At 39.1% G+C, this 12,148-nt stretch overlaps 1 protein-coding gene across 8 annotated transcripts in view; it reads left to right on the forward strand.

Annotated features, from left to right (window-relative positions):
• Positions 1–12,148, forward strand: part of NAV3 (neuron navigator 3) — an 850,488-nt gene that overhangs the window by 56,054 nt on the left and 782,286 nt on the right. The window contains exon 1 of one of the 8 annotated variants that reach the window (XM_068561372.1): positions 3,642–3,685. The exons of the other annotated variants lie outside the window; for them this stretch is intronic. The gene's annotated coding sequence lies outside the window, so the exon portion shown is untranslated. Of the gene's footprint in view, positions 1–3,641; positions 3,686–12,148 lie in introns of those variants that run through there. 8 annotated transcript variants of the gene reach the window in all.

The following is a 12,148-nucleotide window of genomic DNA, read 5'->3' on the forward strand; positions in this document are numbered from 1 at the left end:
GGTTTGGGGGAAGAGAGAGGCAGAAATAGAAATGCTGATACCCTCACATTCTTCAGACCACTTGGGTTCATTTGCCCAGTTCCTTTGAGTCAAGAGATGGGTTTTCTCTCTAGATCCTAATGTTTGAGTCATAGCTGTGGCAGAAGTGCAATGCTGGGACTGCAGCTGGTGTCAGGCCAGACTGGAAGAGGAAAAAAAGGAAGGATTCCCTCCATACCCTCCTGTTTGCAGGGGTCTCTTTCCCAAGTCCTCTGGAGAGAAGGAGAGGGCTTTCTGTTGGAGTTTTTTTTTTTTTTTTTGCCATTTGTACCCACTGTATAGTTCTGGGATTCAGGCCCAGCCTTGGGTCAAAGCAGGGATGTAAAAAAGGGGGGTAAAATCTAGAAACCACCATTGCACTGTCTTTAAGTTTTGACTTCCCTCCCTAAATCACCTGCTCTTGTTTATTTCTTAGAGTTTTCAAGTAGTTGCATTTTGTGTCTTGTCCAGGGTTTTCAGTTATAATCAACCATGGGGGGGGAGAGAGAGGGTATAGGGGGCTTACACCGTCCTGGGTGGTATCAAGAAACCAAAATAGTGTTTTTTTAAATTACATATTATTTTATTTGCCAATAACGAAATACACACTATAGAAAACCTGGGAGACACAAAATTATAATTAAGGGAAAAATTACCCATATTCTTATAACTTAAAATTAAGTAGTCCTAGCATTTTTATGTACGTATACCAATTCTCACTTTTTAATATACAGGTAGCTGTGTTTTTAGAGGTGATCATATTATGTACAATTTTACAAAGGAAACTTGTTTGGTATTATTAAAATTATACTTAGAATGATTTTATAATGAGTTCATTGAATAAATCCACTATTGTTTATTCAGTCATTTCCCTATCGTTGGACCTTTTTTTCCCCAAATATTTGCTACTGTAAAATTGCTGTGATTAACATCTCTGGGTATAAACATTTCCCTAAATTTAGATTATTCTTTAGGTTATCTTTCCAGATGCATAATTACTAAGTCAAAGGGTATGAATGTTTTTAAGGGATTTGCTGCGTAATTCTAAATTGTATAATACCATCATCTTACCGACATACTATCCCACTGGCAGTGTGTCAGAGTGCCCAATTCCTGGCAATGGAGGTTGCTCCACACATATTTTAGGAACCCTTATGTTAATCAGGGCTCTATCCATTCCCCTGAACCCCATGGACCTCATCAGGAATCTGCTCACCACTCAGAACATTCACATCCTGAACACCGTCTTGCTGCACCTTAAAGCTTTGTTGTATGTTGACCTGATGCTATAACGACTTGTGCAAGAGTTGCATTACTTGAGGCAGTCACTTGAGAATCACAACTATGACCACCTCACTTTCCTGTTTAAAACCTCTTATGAGCCCTCCATTGCCTCTGGGAAAAGGTCCGAGTTTCTTAACATGGCATGAAAGGCCCTGCACCATCAGCCTTGTCCATCTGTGGTGCTCCATTTCTAAGCTCTCGTGCCTCACGAGTTCAGTTTTACTCTACCGTTTCTATGTAACCTGCTTTCTCTTGCCTTCATATCTTTATTCGTGCCCTTCCTCCCCTTGTGCTCCCATTTCCTTCCTTCCCTTACCCCTGCCACATACCTCTCATCCCACACAAACAGAAGCAGACACACACACTTGCTGGTTCTTACGCCTTTTATGATTTAGTTGAGGTGTCACTTCTTCCATCTTTCCTGAACAAACCTCTGTTCCACTCCACTCACCACAGTTATATATATGCGTGTGTGCGTATATATATATATATACACACGCACACACGTATATACGTTATATGTGTGTGTATATACATACATTTGTTTTAGCTGTATTCAAATTATTTTCCATAGACTTTTCCCCCCTTCAGTAGATTATGAACCATGCAACTAGCAGTGTTTTATATCCCCAGAACCCAACACAGTGCCTGATGCATGCTAGCACTTTAAGAAACCTTGGTTAATTGAACTAATGCATATCTGTATGAACGAATGCGTACCTCTGAAACGTACTTGCTTCTACTCGTTTTTAATGTGCTAGTGACTCAGAGGAACATCTTATTTTTTTATTGTTTGTTTCCCACGTGTGAGTATCTGTTACTGGTGACGGTGACCAGTGATGGACGGACAGCTCTCTTAGCACTGCTACATTATGAACGATAGTTCTTGATTCATAGGGTTAAAATGAATGTAGGTTCACGTGGCTTGACCAGTTATTTCAGGCTCTGGAATATGACAGCAGAACACAAGTCTTTGTATATTTATGTTAACTGATGTTGTGTGCCGTGGAGTAAATGCTTTTTTGTCTTTGTTTTTTTTTCTTCATTTTTTCCCTGTCCTTTGAAGTTCTACATTTTGTGCCTATAAAAACTTCAGTATGTATGATTGCAATTATTTTACAAATGGTCAGTTAAAGAATTCTGAGAACCATTTGGCTTCACTCTTGCAAAGTAAAAACAGATTAAAAATGATAAAATACAATAAGTGGTTACTCGGGGAAGGGCATATAGATGAAATTATTCATCTATAAAAATATTGCCTAGACTTTCTGCTTTTTTCTCTTCCCCTAATTTTCTAGAACACACCCAAACTCGGTTAAATCCAGATTTTAATGATTTCCAAATAGGTACTCAGTTTAAAGCACACAAACCATGAAATAAAATGTAGGCAAATAGGTGTAAAGCAGAATATAAAGCAGAAATAAAGTGAGGCAAAAATCTCACCTGATTATCAGGTATATGTATTCTTTTTAGATCTTAACCCATTAATGTGGACTGAAAGTTTCGTCAGAGTTGTCATTGTCACTTTCACCTTTTTTTCTGGCAGTGTTTTCCATTTTTCCCTATTACTAAGCATCCTATCACATCCTTCCACAAGCGCCACCATGGGGCAAACATCCACCTTTTTCTTCTCCCATTTAAAAAAAGATTTGTGCTAGCTTCGAACTGCCTTTAGGTGATCCTGAATTCTTTAGGAGCTGACTCCAGCTCATGCTATCTTTGGACCTCAAGATGAGTTTGGGTTTAGAATATGCCAGCTGGTTCGGCCTGTATCGTTCATTCATTCAAAAACATTATTGGGTGTCTGTTATGTGCCAGGTCCAGTACAGTCATGGAGTATACATGGTGACAGGACACAGTGTCTGCTATCACGGAGCTCACGTGGGGACCAAGTCAACAGGCACTTGCCGATCACACTGTAATGTGAAATGTACCAGGATAAGAGTGAATGCGTGGTTCTTTGAGGGCATCTAGAGTAACCTTGGTGATCAGGAATAATTTCTTGGAGGCAGTGAGAACTTCAGCTGTTGATGTTATTGAGTTATCATTTGGGATATAAAAAAATCCTTCTGTGCTTTTGGATATGGGTATTTGGCTCTTACCCGTGGGTTTCCAAGTCTGTCCTCACGACTCTATACCTCACTACTCTAGCAATCTGTCCTTTCTCTTTCTGGCATTACATCTTTAACACTATGAAGCATCCAAAGAACTCTTCTTGGAATCTGTGATGAAATCCATAAGGCATGTTTATTCAGGGCCCCTAGCTTTATCCGCCCCCCCCGCCCCGCCCCCCGTATCCTTAGGCCAGCTGGGAACAGTACTGCCATCAATGTTTGCCAACTGCAGTTGCCAGAAGGAGTGTTGGAGGAGGCAAGTGGTTAAGGTGAGGTTGTGTGTGGCTCAGCTAACTCTGGCTATTGGCAAATTGTTGTTTAAATTACTCGGGGGCAAAAGAGGGAACTTTTGTTAGCAGTTTTGAATAGAGAAGAAGTGTTGTCTCTAGAGAAATGATAATTTAAAACATACTGTTTTCCATTTTGGAGCTGGTCCTAGTAGCTGTGTATATTTTCTCTTCCCAGCTGGGTGAATGACACTCTCTTGCACTCCAGCAAATTGGGGTGCGTCTCTTGGCTCCAGTCCTAGGGTTACAGCCGAGTAACTGCAAGTGCCATGTTGGCTACACATTCTCCCCTTGAACCATACACGGACAATAGGAATTCACATAAAAAAACACATGAGTCCGTTGGTCTTATATATCACTTCTCAAATAGATTCTTAAGTATACTTTTTTTGAGGGGTGGATACATTTAAACAGAATATGTTTATTGTTTGGTATAGTCAGTGGTGGTGTAGACTTTTTTTTAAAGGTTTTTTTTTAATTGAAGTATAGTTGATTTACTATGTTGTATTAGTTTCAAGTGTACAGCAAAGTGATTCAGTTATGTATATATGTATATACATATTCTTTATCAGATTCTTTTCCATTATAGGTTATTACAAGATGTTAAGTATACTTCCCTGTGTTATACAGTAGGTCCTTGTTGTTTACCTATTTTATATACAGTAGTGTGTATATGTTAATCCCAAGCCCTTTAGATCTAGATGGTTTGGGTTCAAATTCTGGCTCTGCATATCTCTCTCTGGGTCTCAGTTTCCTCATGTGTAAAATGGGAACAGTAATAATCACTTTCTTTAAGAATTAAATAAGTTTATATACATAAAGTACTTAAAATAGTAGCTGGCATGGGAAAAGTACTCGAGTGCTATTAGAAATCATTAAAAATCAACAACACTGAATTATATGGCATCAAAGTATAACAGATGGAAGTAGGAATTGATTAGAGTTTTTGATAAAGATCTGCATAGCCATTGAAGATTGCTTTGTGCAGTATATATAAATTTAAAGAAATCAGATTCTGATAGTAATTTCTTTATTCACTGTATCATTGAATTTCTCATCTACTATACCCTCCCTGCTCCATATCCAAGGGAGCATTTTGGTCCCTTCTGACATATCTCATTCCTTTATCACAGATAGTAATCATATAAGTTAATTTAAATCGCCCTTGAAGTTTCCTAGTCCAATGGTAGCCTCTGGCAGCCTTTTAAAAAGCATCTCATCTTAAACAGGTTTTATAAATAAAGCTTGTTTATCAGAATCTGGGTTTGTTTGCACTCTCCTTCATGTTATTTATTTACTCACCCTGTTATTTCTTTGGAGTGCTTTTTTTCCTTTTTCCTTGAACTTACTCTTTTGAATGGAGTTTCTCCCTTTGTTTATAACATTGCTTTGTGATGCTTTCTGTCCTTCTGCTTTTTCCTGTTTCATTTCTTACCAACTGGAGGAAAATTTTTCTTTCATTAAGTAGTAAAATGAAAGGCTTGAAGTGCATTTAATTCAGCTTCTACATTGTCTTATTCCTGTTTGCATTCGAGCAGTGAATGCATGTCAGCTTCAAGGACAATTGTTGCATTGCATGCAGCGTGCAGCTTTAAAAGCAGTATAAGGAGTAATCTTCATTTGGTGAAATTTGATTGTAGTTCTCACCTCTACAAAAATTCTTTACAGTCACTAGGTTAGGCTCTTTTCTGCGTACTTTATCAGAATCTATGGTAAAGCTTTTAACATCAGTCTGTCTCATTATATACATTGCCTAGCTAAAATGAAATTGTTATTATGTCTCATCTCAGTCTCCATTCAGGGAAGACCAGGAAATAGACCCTTTCGTTGGCTTAAACATAGCTCGTGTCAAAGTTAGCAAGCCTTCCCTGAAATGCCCTTCCTATAACATATATGGAAAATCTTACTTAAAAGGATGCTTAGTAAGGGGAAAACATGATGTAGCAGCTATTCTGAAATTCCTGGCAAAAGGTCACTGTGTAGGTGCAAAACAGTCTCATTCTTTCTCCATATATGACGCTCACAAGTTATTTATAAACACATTATCCCAATGTTTTCAGATACTTTCTCTCAGCATATAAATATAATATTCATCGGTGTCTCCTTTGGTGTGTACTTTTCCTATCGATTCCTCTTAATTTTACATCCTTTTTATTGATTTGGCAACTTCGAACATACTCAGCTTGTTTTGAATGATCCTTGTTTCCTCTAGTTTTTCTTTCCTTCCTGAGATTCTGTATAGATATTGTTGCTGAGTTGTGAGATATCAAATGGGTTGTTAAACTCAAAAGTGCTTTGTGTTGTTCCATTTACCTCAGCAGACATTTCTTACATGCCTATGCTATGCCATGTTGAAGAGGCCCAAATACATAAAATGGGTGCATGCTTTTGAGATTGAAAACAGTGGTGGAGTTACCTGGAAAGGTATAATTTCTGTACCTCGTGGTATGTGTAATGATAGAAGCGTGCATGGAAGGTGCTGTGAGAGCTCAGAGAAAGAGCACATAAGTAGGTGGGCTGGCCAGCCTTTTCTGGAAGAGCTAAATTTTAAGGGAAAGTAGGATTTAACTAGAAAGGAAAGAGTGAGCATAAGTCTAAGATGCAGGGTGGCGCTCTAGCCAATGGGAACAATTTTACACGGTCATGTAAAACATCAGAGTATATGTGGTAACTCCAAGACACAGTCAGGTCTGCTATAATGTGACCTACGCATTCCTAAAAGTCACTATTGCAGAATTGCACAATGAAAAACCACATGGCTTATGGGAAAGCTCAAAAGCTTCCTAAGTGACTTATAAGGAAAAAGATAGAAACCTAATAGACATGGTAGCACAGTTTTACGTAAGTTAAAAGGTTAAGAAATATAGAAATACCATAGCAAATGTGGCACATTTCCTTGAAAAGAATCTGAAGTTTACCTGTGGCAGTTGCTGTCGGAAGGGTTGTAGCTTGTAAATTTTCGCAGAGTGTTGCCTGGAGGGTTATCTGAAGTGGGAGTGAAAACTGTAACAGCAGATGTGGATCGTGAGCCTCATAATACAGGAGCTGCGGGAGCTGGTAGATGCTGAAGTGCGTGGTGTGCATAGTTTTTTGTATTCCTACCTGGCTTGGTTCAGCCAGCTGCTGTTTTCTTTGCTCACCTAGTCTTTCCCAAAGATGACGTGGCACATAATCCAATGCAAGATTTGCTTATGCTTAAATTGTTTCCTGATATAATCAATTACGTTGGAACAAATTCGTGTTTTCACAGCAAGAGCTGTAGCAGAACTGGCTGGTTTGTGCCTCTGGAGGGTAACAAGGGACGTCTGGAGGGGCCCGGAGATATGGGTTGGGGTTCCAGCCTACGGCTTCCATTTCCATCTCCAGCATCTTTTTAATACTTTGCCATTAAATAAGGTCATTATGATTTCTTTCAACCTCCAGCAAGTCTGTTTGATCTTTCATGACCTTCCTGGTTTTCTTGTCAATTCTGTTCTCTTCAGTATTCCCCCTTGAACCTCAGGGGGAATTTCTCCCGTGGTCGTATTGTCTGTCTCTGACCCTGGGTGCTCCTGAGTGGCCTGCTTCGTTGTCAGCGGCCCAGGCTTTTCCTCGGCCTTCCGTCCTGTCCTCTCCTTTTGGGCCTTTTCTGCGTTAAATGCGAGGGCTGCTAGGAACTCAGTCCTGTGCTCCCTGCTTTATGTTGAGCGCCTGCCTTGCTGTGGTTTGGTTTCTCTGTGGACTGGTCACTCTTATACCTAACATGTTGTTGCTGGTATCTTTAGATGTCATGCTTCTTGAAAATTTACCCTCAGGTGCTCACTGTTTGGAATCTTTGCTTAGCAATTAAAGTGGACTTGGGAATCAGGAGATCTTTTAGATCATTTACCTATCTGGAAATTAGTAAGACCTTGCATATGTCTCAGCTGACGATCATTCAGTCATAATAAGTAGCTGCTAACATTTCCTGAATGTATAGTGTAATGTCAGGCAATGTTACATAGTTGACCTGGATTACCTCATTTCATCCTCACAATGGCCATAGGAAGTAGTTACTATTATTATCTTCATTTTACACAGAAAGCAACTGAGAGTGAGAAAGATAAGTGACTTGTCCAAGGTCACAGAGGTATGTGTTCAAGGTCACATGGTCTAATGTGCATAGGAACCTGGATAGTTTGATCCAGAGCCTGCACTGTTAACCATTGCTGCATAATAGAAATAGTTTCTTTCGGACACTATTATAGGCATCTTGAACTTACACTGGGAAGAGGGCAAACCTCACTGTGAAGGACCATGATATTTGGATAGTTTTGAAAGCAGATATACTAGCAACCAAGTCTCTGCCCTTAGCTACATAAATGTATCATTCATTACATTATATATGTGGCATTCATTCAGAATATTTCAGTGCTACTTGAATAGATGTCAGCTAACTTTTCCACCTACACTTTTGTTAGTCTTTTTTTCTTGTTTTTTTCTGAAGTTGGCTTGTTGTGGTGGCACAAATGGGGAGAGGAGAAACGACCCCTTCCCTGTTTCAGGTTATAGAGTCCTTCCTACGTACTGGGGTGGGGGAGGGGAGATGTTGTGCAATATACCTATGAGAAATGGGCTGAAATATGAAGCCTGAGAGATCATGACTATCAATAAATCAACTGTTTGGTTCTGTGTCTCTAAGCAAAGCACGAAAGATGGAAACTGAACATGAGGAAGCTCTAGTGCCATCTTGTGGAGAGACCACCGCAGTCAGGTTCTGCCCCCGCAGTGACCATGCTTCTGCTGGTGGCACTTGGTGATAGTGGCGCTTGGATGGGGTGTTGTGTTGTGTTTACTACCAAGCATTTCTAACCAAATATTTCGCCTCTAACAATTGGAGATGGATGAAATTCGATACCCCGTGTAAAGGGTAACGTTGACAGTTTACAGGGCCCTTCCATACGTATTGTTTTCTTTATTGCGTTTCTGTAAGGTAGGCAGGGAAGCTATTATTCTCAGTTAATAGGAGAGGAAATGGGCGTTCTTGGAGGGTTAATTTACTTGACCAGGGTCACAACCAGAAAATGATAAAGCTGTGATGTGAAATACAGTTTTTTGTGTGCTAATCCAGGGGATTTTCCTGCTCTCCCATGTTCTTCATAATGTATGAGACTGTTTCATGTGCAGGCAGCAGCTGTTGCATCAGACAACTGCTTCTGAAGCTTCTTTTGTTTATTGTAGTATTTTGATGCCTCTCATCATTTTCTGTGTGACTGGCAGTTTGGGATCTGAGAAATTCATATTCTTAAGGAAGACTTAAACCTATTTTTTTCCTAGAGCTGGATGGCTAGAGAGTGGCAAGTCCTTACATAGAATCTTTGTTTGGAATTTGCCATCAAATGGTCTTTAGTGAGGAGAGAGCTCTTTCTATCTGTATGGGGAAGCAAGGGTTAGTTTTGGCTTTTAAGAGAGGAGAGGACTCAGCACATGATTAAGCTGTGCTTTGCACTGGGTCTTGTTAAAGGGAATCAAAATTTCTCGAACAAGTAGAAAGCTCTTGTTTCTGCTTTGTCCTTATGGACTTTATCATCAAAGATTCCAGCTAACCCCTAGAGTCTCATTCTGGAGATTTTCTATCCCCCGCTGGTTTGTTAGCTGTCTGAGATCAAGGCATCTTGTCTGTCTTCTTCTTAGCTCTCAGGAGGCACTCAGATAATTGAGGGATAAGTGGAAGAATGTTGTTTTTTTCTCTTTCTTTTGGGTCAGTACTCTGATTCATTAGGAGGTTGGTATGGCACAGTGGTTAAACCTAGACTCTGGAGTCAGATATACCTAGGTTTGATTCCTAAATTTGCTCTTTGTAATTATTACCTTATCTCTCTGAGCCTAAGTTTTCCTAACTGTAAAATGAATAGTTTATAATAACCACACAATATTGTGCCTGTAAAGAATTTAGCATGTATTTGGCACACAGGAAGTTTTGAATCAATGCTGGTTGCTGTTGTCATCATTATTATTATCTGGATTCACTTGAACTTCCATACTTTTCATAGGATGGACTGAAAATCCCAAGGGTATAATGTCTACTTCTGTTTCATCTCTAAATATGGATGCAGTTCTTAAGATTTTGGTACCTCTCCAACCCATAACTCTTCATCTTACCAAATCACTTTGCATATTTGGGTGCCATTGCAGTGACTCATGCTCATGTTCTTTGGTCAGTTGCGGGTGAAGCTTTGGATAGCAGCTAGGCTCTTTTACTCTACTATCAACTTTTGTCTTAACAAAGTTTTGGAGAAAACATCGGCCTGCTTCTGGGCTATGCAGATCAGCACAAGCAAAGCGAGATCTTCCCTGGAGAAACTTTTTGTACCTGGTAAAAGACCCTTGTTTCATTGTTCCTGCAATCATTTTTCATGTTTTATAGAAGTCTAAACCAGAGTTTCTCAATCTGCGCTGGGCTGGATAATTCTTTTTTTGTTTTTTAATTTTTAAAGTTTTTTATTGAAGTATAGTTGATTTACACTGTTTGTTTCTGTTGTATAGCAAAGTGATTCCGTTTATATCTATATCTATATATAGATATAGATATATATATACATACACACACACACACGCACACGTATTTTTTTCATATTCTTTTCCTTTATAAGTTACTCTAAGGTATTGATTGTAGTTACCTGTGCTATACAGTAGGACCTTGTTGTTTATTTTATGTATAGTAGTGTGTATTTGTTAATTCTGAACTCCTAATTTATCCCTCCCCCTCCCCTTTCCCCTTTGGTAACCATAAGTTTGTTTTCTATGTCTGTTTCTGTTTTGTAAATAAGTTCATTTGTCTCACTTTTAAGGTTCCACATATAAGTGATAGCATATGATATTTATTTTTCTCTGTCTGACTTCCTTCACCTAGTATGATAATCTCCAGGTCCACCCATGGGCTGGATAATTCTTTATTGTGGGTAGCTGTCCTATGTATTGTAGGGTGTTTAGCAACATCCCTGACCCCATCCACTAGATGCCAGAGCATTCCTTCCCTTCTAGTTGTGACAATTAAAAATGTCTCCAGATTGCCCTAATGTCTCCTGGCGGACAGAATCACCGCTGGTTGAGAACCCCTGCTGTAGGTTTATGTGCTGGATACTGCCTCCCTTTAACTAATGACTGACTTTTCTCATTTATTTCTTCCTTTCTCAGTGTCATTCATTCTCTCAGCTCCCTCCTTTTCCCTCTGAGCACACCCATTTGCTTAGGTTGAAGGAATTACTAAAGCGCTATTTTGCTATTTCAAAAGTGTTCAATGATTATAAAAGTCTCAAGGGCCACAACAATCTGCAGAAAGTAAAAGTAGTGTTTTTTGCTCTTTTTTATCAAAGGAAATTCAACCTTTTGAAGGAAGGGTAGGGTTTTGTCAACGTTCTGAGGCAAGTGACATTTGTCTTGCTTTCTACTTTCTTTTATCTCCTAATGCTCCCTTTCCCAAACTTTAAACTTACTCCTTAATTACCCTCTATAATGCAAAACATTTTACTGTCAATCCTCACTTTATAAGGACTTCCATAGGTATTGGATCTCAGCTAATTATTAGAGGAGCCAGATAATCAATCTAATTTATGTGAAATTAGAAATACAGTTGACCCATGACCAACACAGGTTTGAACTCTGTGGGTCCACTTTTATGCAGATTTTAAAAAATACATATTACAGTACTACATGTGGTTGGTTGAATCCACGAATGCAGAACCTCAGATATGAAGGGCCGGTTGTAAAGTTACATATGGATTTTCAGTGATCCGCGCCCCTAAGCCCTGCGTAGTTCAAGGGTCAACTGTAATTCATAGGAGACACTGTATTGCTCCTCTTAGCATTTGCATTTTGTTAAGAGTAAAACTTTCTAACTTAAATAAGTTTCATGGGTTATGCTACAGCGAAATGAAGAATTTTCAGCAGATGGGTGAGATAGTTTTAGATATAAGAGTCTTCCTTGCACTTCATAAGTTATGTCTCCCAGCCAGCCACTTCTTCTATATAGTGACAACCAACATCCATTTCAAAAGTATTAAAATAAGGCTGTCTCACTTTCTTGCCGTCTTGTAGCTTCTTGGATTCTTCCCCTATTGGGTATAATCATTTCTTCTAATTATACTAATTTTGTTGTTATTGATATTGATGAGACTTTCCCATATTCATGGTCTGCAAGTGGATAAGGGTGTTGAGCAGTGGTACAAGTTGTGCATTTTTGAAAGCTGCTGGAGGCTGGAAACGTAGTTTAAAAATTGCATGAGTTATGTGGGAGGCTTTGGAGAAGGTGGTGGTGTAGTTCTGGTTATGGGAAAGAGTGAATTTATTCTGAAGATTTAAATAACTTTAGAGGAGAAAAGACAGCTGGAAAAAAATGTTCTGTGAGGACATTCTAAAGAAGAAGATTGGGGGAAGATTAGAGAGACTGTAGTAAAACATTTGAAAGCTCTCATGTAAGAGTGCTGT

Source organism: Eschrichtius robustus, chromosome 13, assembly GCF_028021215.1.
Source record: "Eschrichtius robustus isolate mEscRob2 chromosome 13, mEscRob2.pri, whole genome shotgun sequence".
NCBI classification, from domain to species: Eukaryota; Metazoa; Chordata; class Mammalia; order Artiodactyla; family Eschrichtiidae; genus Eschrichtius; species Eschrichtius robustus.